We start from the raw sequence: 12,022 nt of genomic DNA, 5'->3' as shown, positions 1-12,022 counted from the left end.
GTTAGCATGTAGTGTTTTAGTGAGGTAGGCTTTAGGGCATGAACTGCTTCAAAGTAGTATGCACTATGCATGTAGTGTTTTAACCATCGTCACACTTGTGGTTCAGGGCTATAGATTCTTAGTCAGTATTTATATAAAATGTGTTTGTACAGTAATGGAATAGTATAAATTTGAAAGTTATTAATATACATTTATTTGTGATTCTTTTTTACAGATACAGAACAGGAGTGTTTCTCATCTGTTTGGACTCTTCTCGTGCAAGATTGTTTGGATGAAGGGTCCTTAGGTGTTTCATCATACTTGCTGTGCCGCACGAGTATTTTTTGTTAGGATCCCCTTGTAACAGAACTCTTTTGAAAATGTTGCGCGTGAGAAAGGTGGCATTGGTCTTTGTTTGCTCCTCGAGAAAAGTAGAAAATTTCCACATCACTGAAGGAAAACGTTGTGGGCATGGTGCATCCTCCAAAAATTCATCTTTAGATTCGGTGAATATTTTAAAGCGACATCATTTACAGTTTTTGTAAGTTAAAGTTAAAACATTTTGTTAGCTGTGTGCATTTTATATGTCTGTGATTTGTATCTTGTTTTTTTTTTTTGAGAATGGCATGTTGGCTTTTTTTTAACAATCTTTGAGATTGTTTTTTTTTTGCCCGCTGTTAAGTGATGAGTACAATAGAAATCACTATTTTTTGTGAAATTTAATATATTCTGAGAACAGCAAAAAAGGCAAAAAAATTACTTTGTGGAAATTATGCTGTGTTGTAAAAAATTTATTATTACATGTTATAATTTTTTTTTTCCTTTTCTTTCACAGATCAAATTTTAAAATAAGCAATTTATATGAATTTATATTGGAATTAAAAACAGAAAAAATGTATACCATTTTTTATTCCTATTACTGTGAAGGTAAGTTTAACTAAGTCTCAATATGCAGAATGAAGAGGTCTGCAAGAAGCTACAAAGTTGAAACACGTTTCTAGAAACACTCTGTTTATGTAGTTTTGAAATCTGACCATAATCAGATATCATGTGACCTGCAAAAAAAGAGATTTGAGGGGTTCATAATATTTCCCATTTTAGCTATTGAAGAACCGCAATTATTTCAATCATTCTTCTTTGAACATCTTTGCAGACAAAACTCTGTGCTTACCTTCTATCATTCGCAAGGAAATTTAAAAATGGAAATATGTCACTTTTTGTAACATAGTTATTGTGCAAGATACTCTTACATATTTACAAAGAGAGAGAAAGACACTCTGTGCACTTTTTATACTCCATGTAAATACAACCTCATCATGCACACCACTTTGTGTTGAAAGGGTGTTCTATAAGTGTTGTTGTGTATGATTGCACTTAATACTTATAGAACAAGACACATGTCTAGATTTATCAGAAATGATAAATCTCGATATGTGTGTGAATGCTGCACCATTCTAAAATTGTTGTAAGAAAGCACGACAAGGAGAATTGTTTTAATTTCTCCACGTTTTTATATCTTCAATGCATGCTGAAATGTTCAGCATACATTGAAGGAGAAAAATGCATTTTCTCATTGTTTTTGTGCAGGAAGGTGTGTCTTCCTGTAGAAAAATAAACAGCACATGACACAGATATTCTTGCACTATGGTGCAAAGGTGCCTGTGTCACCACATGGCTGCAGTTTAAGCAGCCGTGCACAGAGAAGCATAGATTTGCAACATATTTATGTACATATGTTGCATCCCTGTGCTTCGGAAGTAGTACAGCACACTGCAGTTAAAGAGGTTACTGGGTGATGCTGCAGCACTTCCTCATAGTTCTGCACTTATACATTCACCATACGCTACTAATGCATTCATTCAGTCAATTACGTACTACACATACATTCATCTAAACTTTCACCCACTAACAAAGAAATTTAGCTCTTTTTTTTTCTTCTTTTTTGTTTTTTAATTTTTTTGTACTTTTTGGAACAATTTTGTTATTTTTTTGTTTTTTTCAAAAGGAAAAAAAGACAACAGGAGGAACAAAACAGTCAACTTCTGCAAAAAAAACAAATAACACACAAGTTTAGCACTTGTGGTTTTGCTGCACTCGGCAGATTAGTTCAATTGACTGCTCGCCGTAACATAGTAGTTTGTTGCATTTAATGCAACTAATTTTTAGTTTTCCAAATTCTGGACGTATGTCCGGGTGAGTGCTTGATGGTGATGCTGCAGAAGTGCTTGCCACTGCTGGCTGAGGCTGCTGTCGGAGTCTTCTGCATTCCTGCTTGGCCAGGTTCACGGGATGCAGAGTCTTCAGGTGTTTTAACATACTTGCAGTCCCACAAGAGTATTTTTTTGATGGATCTCCTCTGGAAAGCACTCTTTGACATATTTTACATGTCACTTTAGTTGAATTAGTTTTATTTTGTCCTTCTGGGAAGGAAAAAAATGTCCACACCACAGAGGTGTATCTTTCTGGGCGTGGAGGTTCCACAACAAATTCCTCATCATACGAATGGTCTGATTCTGATGGTGGCTGCTGTGCAGAAGAAATTGTCTTCAGAAAAATTGCAGCTGTGGAAATCTTCCCCAAAAAGTTTCTTCTAGTTCTAAGGTGTGAGATGTTCCTCCAAAGAAGCTCTAAGAATGATTGAAGTGGGTGGGGTCTTTCAATAGTTAGAATAGGAAGTGTAATGAACCAATCAAATCGCTTTTTTTGCAGGTCACATGGGATCCGTGCACACTGCACTTACGCAGCACGCACCCAGCGCGCATCCGCGAAATTGAAAAAAAAAAAAAAATTGGATTAGATGTAAACATATATTAGTTTTAGACTAGTTTAGAGTTTGTCTTCAATTGATATTCACATGAAATAGATATATATATATGTTTTTTAAATGTTAAATATTTCGCGGGATCCGCGCACCTACTGCGTCATAGACGCAGATGACGCATCGCGTACCGGTCGCATTGCGATCGCGCACTAAACACGTACCCAACGCATACCATGCGCGGATGCTATCGCGTAGGGATCGGGAACGGTGCGCTTAGGGTGTGCGGATCCAAAAACATTGAAAAAAATATATAAAATAAAGTTTTGCACATATAGTTAAAAAAATATTTTGAAAAATATAAAAAAATATGTTTGAAAAACCCATTAAGTTCAAATAATATTTTTTAATTTTTAAAAGAATTAATTGAAAAAATAAGTTTAAAAAATGGTGATTAAAAAGTATTTTTTTTTAAATGTAATTAATGAAATTGACACACTGAATTTGAAAAATATACAAATCCAATCAAAATCATTAAACATGATATCTTCAGAGATAAGTTATAGATAGGAATTAGCATTTAAAAAACCTTTGAAATTCGGTCGCCAGTAGATAGTTATAGTTAGGATCGTGTTTCCATAGGAAATCCGCAACATTCTATTTGGAATAACTTTGGCACCGATTGACGAATCCTCGCAAAAGTTTCAAAATAGGTGGGGCGCTCCGCTCCGCTCCTTCCCTGAAAGTCTCGGGGGGATTCGTCAAGCGGGGGCTGAGAAAAAGGGGGGGTCCCAAAACGCGTTTTCCCCATGCATTTTTCCATAGGACCTTTAGTCCAAGCTACAGCCCGAACGGCTGAACAGAATTACTTGAAATTTGGCAGAGAGGTAGTCCTCAGGTCAGGGATGTGCCTTTTGCAGGTCTGGTGTAAATCTGTTCAGTATTTCCTGAGAAAATAGCATTTAAAAGCATATATATATCTATAAGCGCGCACCGTGCGCGTACGGTAAAACTTACCGTACGCGCACGCTGCCGTGCGCGAGCGCGATTCTGATTGGTTGTTAGATCTTAGTAAACATTCGAATCGGTCGAAACCAGGAAGTGTCGGCCGCCATTTTGTCTCTCGCAGTCTGAGGGGGTGAAAAACAAAGGTGGATAACGTGAAAAGGGGGCAGGGTGGACAGTTCCTGACCCCCTAGCCTTAGTCAGGGGGTCCCAGAAGGACCCCCAAGGGCCAAAATTTCCTTTAATTTTTTTAGGCAACTATAACTCACGCAACCGCAATCCTCTGCTGATGACGTCAGATATTACATCACTGTATTTAGACACTTATTTACCCATGTCTTCTTCCATTAATTTTTAGCTATACATATATTACAAATATTTTTTTTTCAGAAAGACACATATGTCATCAGTGATGTAATATCTGACGTCATCAGCAGAGGATTGCGGTCGCGTGAGTTATAGTTGCCTGCACTAACTTTAACGGGGGAATTTCAATGGTTTTTCACGAGTGAAATGTCCAGCTAACTATAACATGTGTGAAACCTATGGTTTTTTAAGTGGATATATATATATATATATATTTATTTATGGGGGAACACACAAGATAGCTTGTGATACAAAAATAAGGCCGGCGTTTAACATACATGCAGTCTGTTCTTACCCTGTTAGAAACGAGGGCTAGCAGTGTTGTTAATATTTTGAGGACATATCAGGTATCCCAATGCAAGAGAATTCCACTCCGAATATAACACAAATGAGATTGGTGCCACATCGGAGAGAAAATTAAGTTGGGGAAGTAGTTTTAAAAAAATGCCCCAACAGCACGTTGCAGCTTCCAGGCCCTTGTAAGAAAAAAAATAATAATAAAAATAAATCACAGGAAAGTGAGTAGGGCTATAAGCAGAGGGCCATTGTGAAAAAATTACAAGGGCAGGTGGCACATCATAATGAGGAAATGGGGAGAGAGCAAGGAAACCCATGCACCCTGAAGGAGTACCCAGATCTGAATAAAAAGAGTCCCTAAAGTATGCAGTGGAAGGATACATCTACTTTAATCAGCACATTTTGAAACCGAAATGCTCCTGGGCAGGACAAACAAATGAATAGGGAGGAAAAGCGCAGATAACTACGACAGGCCACAAAGTCATCCCATCATGAACATGGGGCTGATCTAATGCCCACTTTATACACATTGAAAGTAAAATGCCTGGAAAACAGACAGCTAAAGTTTTCTGCAGCCAAGACCTACGAAAGATCGTGAATTGGCCACATTTTAAATTAAAACATTTAAAATTTGCTTCGATTGGAAGGTCCTAGAAACCTCTAAGTTGATTCTCTGGATACAGGGTACAACAGAGAAAACAGGACTATTGGTTATGTCCTTATGACATATTAATGTGAAAGTATTAACAGAAATCTGTAATTCTGCTCTGATATTAGGCAAACTAAAGTTATTTTAGCAAATCTCAACAGTTGGAAAAAACCACCGTTCAACAATTGTATATCATGAATGTATGACGTTACATCGCATACATTCACAACACGGTAGTTTACATCGCGTTCGTTACGACTTACGCTAGAGGCGCTGGACTTAGGAATAGTATGATTTACTACTCCAACTCCAGTGTGTGGAACAGTAGGGAAGATATTGGAATAGTAAATCATACTATTCCTTAGTGTAGAGCGCCATCCAGCACAAGTCGTTGTAACGACTTGCGTTGTAATGATCGCGTTGTAAAGATATCGCAGTGTAACAACTGCGTTGTAAAGGTCATTCTCTGTACATCATACTTTGATGATGCAGTTAAGACTATAGAAGTGATTTCCGCTAATTGGACTTTTCCTGATTTCACAGGTCTGTGCGGCATGATTGCAAAATGTGCAAAGACCAAGCGATTAATAAAATTAGATTAATAAGCATTGTTCTGAGGAGGAATGTTTTGCACATGCAAGTTCAAGGGCCAAGCATAACTATACTAGGTGGGATGTTCAGGTTTTGGGTGCACATCTGAAGAAATTCTATAGAATCATTTTGGGTTTCAGAGTCTTGAAATCTCAATATGGAGAGCCACCAGCAGAGAAGAGAGCATGTCTTCTGAAAATGTCACCTACGTTGACATGTTGGTCTCTGCATTTTGAAAAAAGGCGATGGAGGTCAATCATACTGTCTTCAAGATGTAATGTATAAAAAACTTCAGAGCTGGTCATATGTGATGATATTATTGAGCTCCTCAGATTAGTCATTTTTCTGCCTTTTGAATAGTTTAGAGGAGCGCTAGTTGGCTCCTTATATGGATTATTTTATGTCATCTGATCTGTAGTGTGGGAGCCATCATTGACCTCTCTTGATCGGGGTCCAGGAGGTGACGACGATCTATACTGGAATCAGCTTTGGAGATACCACAAATTGACTTGTTCTCGGTTTCCAAGGGCACCTCTTCGATGGCATGCAGGACACATCTTCCCTTGGATGCATATTTTCACCTTCAGCCTCCTACAAATGGGGGAGAAATGAGTATTGTCATTAAGGAAGATCTGTCTTCTACTGTAATTAGTGTAGGAAAAGACTGAGAATTCAAGGAATCACTAACATAATACGGAGAATGCAGAGCTAATCCAAGCTCCCAGCCCATTACAGCTAGAATCTGCATATTTATCTCTCACAGTTTTTAACCCATTGCACTGCTAAGCACTGCCTCTCAAGGGATGAGAACACTGCTCAGGTTTTTCCCACATGGGTTCACAAGAATAAACAACACTCTTCCAATCACACTCTCCTGCATGGTCTGACTTGCTATCTATCTCTGGTACTGCACATTAGTGCCTGCACCAGGGTTTGCCATGCTACACTACAATAGAATCGCATGGAATGATAGTAATGCATGAATGGGTCTGCTAAGAGTTCATCTGCAGCCCATTGGCAGTCCGCCATCCTGCATTGAGTCCCAGCAGTCATCTATTGTGGAAGTCCTCTGTTTTCCATCAGAGATCATCTGTTTTTGTCCAAGGGCCTATAGCTGGCCTCAATGAGTCTTCACATACCATAATCTGGTACTTATAGACTCTTAGTCAACCATTAAAACCTAAAGCCTAGATTGCTCTTGTAAGTGGTTCCAAACAATCAATCAAACAGTATTTATAGAGCGTGGGTAATCAACCCTGAGGGTATCAAAGCACTGACGTCACGGAGGTCTCTAGTCAAAGAGCCAGGTCTTGAGTCACTTTCGGAAGTTTGTCAGTGTGGGGGATGTTCGTAGGTGGAAGGGAGGTCATTCCAGGACATGGCGGCGAGGTAGGAGAAGGAACGACCTCTGTTGTGGCTTCAGTGGGTTTGGGGAATGTGAGCAAGCCTGAGGGAGGCCGAGCTCAGTTTTCTGGCGGGCTGGTGGAAGTTCAGTCGATGGTTGATGTAGGATGGGCCCTGGTCATGGAGGGCTTTGTAGGCATGGGTGGAGGTTCCTGGGGTGTGGGGAGATGTGGGTCTGTTTCGGGAGGCTGAGGATGAGTCTGGCAGCTGTATTCTGTCTGAAGTCTCTTGAGGAGTTGAGTGGTGGTACCGGCATAGAGTGTGTTTCCGTAGTCCAGCCGGCTGGTGACGAGGGCTTGCATGACCCTTTTCCTGGTGTTGAAGGGGATACATCTAAAGATCTTTAGAAGCATGCGAAGGGTGTGGAAGCAGGCAGAGGACATTGCATTGACCTGGCGTTTCATGGTGAGTTTGCTGTCCGGGATGATGCAGAGGTTGCAGGCGTGGTCTGTGGGGGGCGGGTGAGCATCCGAGTTCGGGGGGTCACCAGGTGCAGTCACATGGTGAGGTGTTCTTCCTGAAAATCAGCACTTCCTTCTTGTTCATGTTGAGATTTTGGACAGTTGGTCCTCATCCAGCTGACGACGCTCGTCATGGCATTCGGAAGTTTGTTCTCTGGTAGTAAGAGGATGAGTTGGGGGTCACCCGTGTAGGAGATGATGTTGAGAGCATGGATTCAGATGATGTCGGCCAGTTGTGTCATGTAGGTGTTGAACAAGGTGGAGATGAGAGAAAATCCTTGGGAGATGCCAGAGATGATGCTTTTGGGTTCGCAGTTGAAGGACCTTAGGTGGATTCTCTGGGTGTTTCCTGTGAGGAAAGATACGATCCATTTCAGGATGTCCTTCTGGAACCTGATGTGGTGGTGTCTTCTAATGAGGGTGTGGTGGGATGCAATGTTGAACACCGCCATGAAGTCGAGAAGTATTAGGGCTGCTGTTTCACCTCGGTTCAGGAGGGGTCTGATGTTGTTGTTGCAGCGATGAGGGCGGTCTCGGTGCCTGGGTTGCTACAGAAGCCAGATTGGGAAGCATTGAGTAGGTTGTTTCTTCCTAGGCGTTTGGTGAGCTGGCGGTTGATGGCTTTCTCAATGAATTTGGCGGAGAACGGGGGCAGCGAGATGGGACAGTCATTTTTTAGTTCGTCGGGTCAGTGAAGGGTTTTTTGAGGAGGAGGTCTGACCTCTGCGTGTTTCCATATCTTGAGGAAGGAGGCCGTGGTGATGGTTGAGCTGAGGATGGTTCTGAGCACAGTGCTGATTTCTTTGTGTCCGATGGACGAAGGCGCGATGGGGCAGAGGTGTGATGGTGCTCCGGAGTGAATGGAGGTCATGATGGTTTTGGTCACCTGCATTGTGAGTGGCATCAAAGTGGTCAGCAGGATGGTTGTGGGTGGTGTCTCTTGCTGTCAGTGGGTTGTGGATTGATGTTGCAGTAGATGACAGATATCTTGTTGAGGAAGTAATTTGCTAGAGTGTTGAAGAGTTCTTGGGAAGGGCAGATTGTGTTCTCGGTGGCTGAAGGGCAGGAGAACTCTCTGACGATGCTGAAGAGTTCCTTGGTGTGGTTGGTGCTTTCCTTGATGCGGTCTGTCAGGGCGTCACCATAAGCTTCTTTGAGGCATTGGTAGTATTTGCTTAGGGCTGATTTGAGGTGGTGAGGTCTATGGGATTCCTGTTGGAGAGCCATCGTCTTTCTAGTTGCTTGTCTTCGTGTTTGATGATCTGGAGTTCTGGTGAGTACCAGCTGGCGTGTTTGATGGATCTGCTGGTATTGGACATCTTCATGGGGGAAACTTTGCCTGTGCAGTTGAAGATCCAGGCGGAGTAGTTCTGGATGGCCTGTTACAGGTTGCTAGAGGTGTTGGGCCGGTTGGTGCTGAGGGCGGCCATCCACTGGGTCTCTGTAACTTTGGTCCAGCTGCGGTAGGGGGAGCTCAGGGACTTTGTGGTGGCGCCCAGGGAACCTGTGATGGTGAAAGGCATGATGCCATGGTAGGTTCAGGTGGGCTTGGGGCATGGCTAAATTTGACTCTGTCACTGGCTGTGAAGATGGGGTCCAACAGGTGTCCTGAACTGTGTGTGGGGCAGGTGACCAGCTGGGTGAGGCCGATGTTGCTCATGTTTTCCAGGAGGTTGCTGGAGTTGGTGTCTTTGGGGTCGTAAAGGTGGAAGTTGAGGACGCCAAGGAAGATGTAGTGGTTGGAGTCAATGGCTAGAGGTGCCATTAATTCAGAGATGGTGTTGCAGAAGCTGGGGCGGAGACAAGGGGGGCTGTAGGCAAGTGTTCCTCTAATGGTTGTCTTGGCATAGATTTGAAGTTGGACGCTGAGGTGTTCCATGAAGGGTATGGTGTTGTCTTCAGTGGTAGTGCATTGGAGAGTCTCCTTGTGGATGATGGCGAATCCTCCTCCTTGTTTGTTGGTGCGGACTTGGTGTATCATCTTGTAGCTGCCGGGTGTTGCGCTGGCGATGTAGAGGTACAAAGAGGGGTTGAGCTTGGCCTCAGTTTTGAAGATCACTTCGGTGGTGGTGGTGACGGTATCGCAGATTTCTGTGGTGTGTTTGCAGAGGGACTGGGCATTGAGCAGAATGCACAGGAGCTGTTCTGGGGTGTCCAAGGTCTGCTGGGTGAGTGTGGTGTGAGTTCATTTGCACGCGGGAGGTCCAGTGTTGCATGTGAAATTACAGCGGCTGCAGAAGAGTTCTTCCCTGATCACGGAGAGGAGATGCAGCAGATGTTGTTGCCTCATCCGGGGGCAATGGCGAGGAGCTCGGTGGTGGAGTATTCGTGGGTGGTCAGAGAGCCAGGGTTCCCCGCGCAGGGCGTGGTCCAGGTGCAGATGGGCGCAGATATGGTGCGGCCACGCTGTGGCCTCTATTAAGAAGGTCCTGAGAGAGGGAGGGGTGCTGGGCGGCGGGAGGGGGTATTGGTGAATCTAATAGAGGAAAGGAAATGGCTAGGCTACCACAAATACAACATCAGAGTGACATGACCAAATAAGTTAAACAGACAATAAAGGCTATACTCACAAGTGAGACAGACAGTAAGACTGGGGTGGTGAAAGGTGGTGATCTGGGGAGAAAGGGCAGCGTCAGCAGCCCCTGCGAGTTGCAGCAGGGGCACAAACATCAGAGGCAGCAGGGGAGACCTGCTAGAGACACGTGGAGGAGCTGGCACAAGGACCTGTGGTTAAGTGGTTAACATGTGGGCACGGGGAAAGTTGATAATACTGGATTTTTTCTTGGAGCTATTTAGGAGTGAGCCTTTTGTGCTACAGATGCTTCAGTAGGTGAGGCAGTGAATTTAAAGGATACTCTGGCAAGCAAAGGGATTGTTTTGAGTTGGAAGGAGATGGGTAAGAACTTTTAAGGCCAAAGATAAGGCAGCCTAGGGCCATATTAAATAAAGTGTGCATCGAGTGTAATGGATGTGTGCACCCATTTCTGCACTCCACAACACTTTGGTACAAGGGAAGTGGGTGCAGATGCTTGCACAACCCTTCAGTAATACAGATCATGCCTGTTCACATATAGTGCTGACGTGGTTCTAAGGGGACGTTCCCTTATTAGTATGGAGGCTTGGCCATATGCCAATGAGAGAAGCACTTTGCCTCTGTGCCTATGATGTATTATGCTGATGAGGGCTGTTAGCCTGAAACCGGTCCCAGGATTCTTGTTTCTGGTCCAGGGAAGACATGGCTTGGCAGATCGGGCTGGAATGTTCCCATGAGGCACAGGGTCAAGACTGATTTGCATATAGCTGTGTCTGAACTGGGGAGGCAAAGTGAGCTAAAGAATGATGATGGATTCAACCCAGATCTGTGACTGGGGGTGAGTGTTTGAAAAATGTCAGCACTCCTTCCATCATCTCCTTGTGTTTGCTTTGTTCACCCTAAGTTGGCAGGGTATGCCCAGACGTGGGTACCTTGCTCACTTTGCCACTGGATTCAAGCTAGCCTGTCTGATGAGGGCTGTTAGCCCGAATCCGGTCCTAGGATGCTTGTTTCCGGTCCAGGGAAGACATGGCTTGGCAGTTCGGGCTGGACTGTTCCCATGAGGCACAGGGTCAAGACTGATTTGCATATAGCTGTGTCTGAACTGGGGTGACAAAGTGAGCTAAAGAATCATGATGGATTCAACCCAGATCTGTGACTGGGGTGAGTGTTTGAAAAGTTTCAGCACTCTGTCCATCATCTCCTTGTGTTTGCTTTGTTCACCCTAAGTTGGCAGGGTATGCCCAGATGTGGGTCCCTTGCTCACTTTACCACTGGATTCAAGCTAGCCTGGCTGATGAGGGCTGTTAGCCTGAAACCGGTCCCAGGATCCTTGTTTCCAGTCCAGGGAAGAGCTGGCTTGGCAGTTCGGGCTGGACTGTTCCCATGAGGCACAGGATCAAGACTGATTTTCATATAGCTGTGAATGAACTGGGGTGGCAAAGTGAGGGAGATAAAGAATGATGATGGATTCAACCCAGATCTGTAACTGGGATGAGTGTTTGAAAAGTTTCAGCACTCTGTCCATCATCTCCTTGTGTTTGCTATGATGTATTATGGGCACAGGCACCGAGGCAGACTGTTACGAACAGCACAGACTATGGCCCACAAAGATTAGGCACACCATCAGTGTACCATCTAAAATCAACCCCTACAAAGAGAGAAAGTGGGTCCAATGGAACCCCCTGGCATGCTCCAGCAGTTTATAGGCCGATTTCTATTCTTCTTTCAAAAGCAGGTTGATGCTGCATGCACTTTGGAAGGCAGACCTACTTCGTGAAACAGCACGACTGCCTTTCACTAATGTGCTACTCGCAGAGCAGGTGACAGTGCCCGGCTGTCCTGAGGGTAGTGCATGATGTGTAATATGGTGCACCATCCATGTTTGCTTATTTAAAGGTGTGCTGTGGCTCAAACACGGTCAGTGGCCCTATGCATATTAAGACTCCTGATCAGTGGCGTAAGGAAACCTCAGGGGG

This window comes from Triturus cristatus, chromosome 11 (genome assembly GCF_964204655.1).
Source record: "Triturus cristatus chromosome 11, aTriCri1.1, whole genome shotgun sequence".
Taxonomy (NCBI): domain Eukaryota; kingdom Metazoa; phylum Chordata; class Amphibia; order Caudata; family Salamandridae; genus Triturus; species Triturus cristatus.
This window is presented reverse-complemented; position numbering follows the sequence as displayed.